This window comes from Buceros rhinoceros, unplaced genomic scaffold (genome assembly GCF_000710305.1).
Source record: "Buceros rhinoceros silvestris isolate BGI_N320 unplaced genomic scaffold, ASM71030v1 scaffold5246, whole genome shotgun sequence".
Lineage (NCBI taxonomy): Eukaryota > Metazoa > Chordata > Aves > Bucerotiformes > Bucerotidae > Buceros > Buceros rhinoceros.
The window spans coordinates 7989-9096 of NW_010416804.1; the positions used below are offsets into that span (position 1 = coordinate 7989).

A 1108-nucleotide genomic window follows, 5' to 3' on the forward strand; every position below is an offset into this window, starting at 1 on the left:
AGACGACACAGTGACAGTTATTCACTGCATCCCAGAAGACCCCAAAAAATTATCAAGAAACAGAGTAAAAGTAAACAAAATGCCTAATTATAGAACTCGATACCACAAAGTGCCATGAAAAATTAAAAAAAATTCTAGACAACATCATTCCATTGATGATCCAGATATAATACCTGGCTCAAGAAGTCCCTACTTAATGGGAGATGACAGAAAACAGAATATGCATCTATGAAAGATCATTTTCTCTGTTCTGTATAGTCTTTCCCCAAGAATGCATTTCCAGCCAAACAGGGCACTGGGATATTCTGAACCAGTACAAGCCTCCCTCATGTGCCTCCTACCCTAGGAGAGAAACCAGAAGGTACTGAAAGAAAGCACAGGCATTGAAACCAGTAAGAATCTAGAGATTTGACTTCTGTGGAACTTTGGCATTTGGGTGGGAAAGAACCTATAGAACGGAAACCTGAAGACCGAAAGGGGGGAGCCAAGTCTTTGGAGTGGAGATATGGCTAAAAAGGCTGGATGGAGATAAATAAACAGTGCAAGATGATGAAGAAATCAACCTTCATTCCTGTGTGTGCATGAACTGCTGAGCCAAGTCCTAGACAAAACCAGTATTAATAACTAATAAAACTGAGATTCTAATACTACCGTAGTGATTAGTCCAGTGTAGGATAAGAGATCCTTTCCTAAGTTGCTGTAGGCATCAGACATCCCAAATGGACAAAGCACAGGAGGCCAAAAGCAGTTCCTTACATACCATAGGTAGGCATATCCAGAAATAAGTGCAGTACAAAGCCATCAAGGGTGTATTTCTGAAACTTGACTGTTATAACACTGGAAAGCAAAAGACTCTAGCTCCAAGTGATCTGGAAAGGTTCTGTCATAAGGCAAATAGATAGTGTGTTCCACCCTGAAAATGCTATTATGTAGTTCAAGAAATCCATGGCCTCTTGAAAACCTTGGAATAAGTGTTTATTGTTTATTTAGGTGACTGTGCACAGACTTGGAGCATCACCTGGATACTCAAGCACCCAAATGCTCTCAGCTCTTCAAGCAGGATGAATTTCTCTGGGGCTGCCTGCTACAGGCAGCAGGCATCTTTGTT

The 1108-nt window shown here is 41.1% G+C and overlaps 1 protein-coding gene across 1 annotated transcript in view; it reads right to left on the bottom strand.

The window, feature by feature from the left end:
* Nucleotides 1-1108, bottom strand: part of SCRIB (scribbled planar cell polarity protein) — an 88855-nt gene that overhangs the window by 2419 nt on the left and 85328 nt on the right. The window lies entirely within an intron of this gene.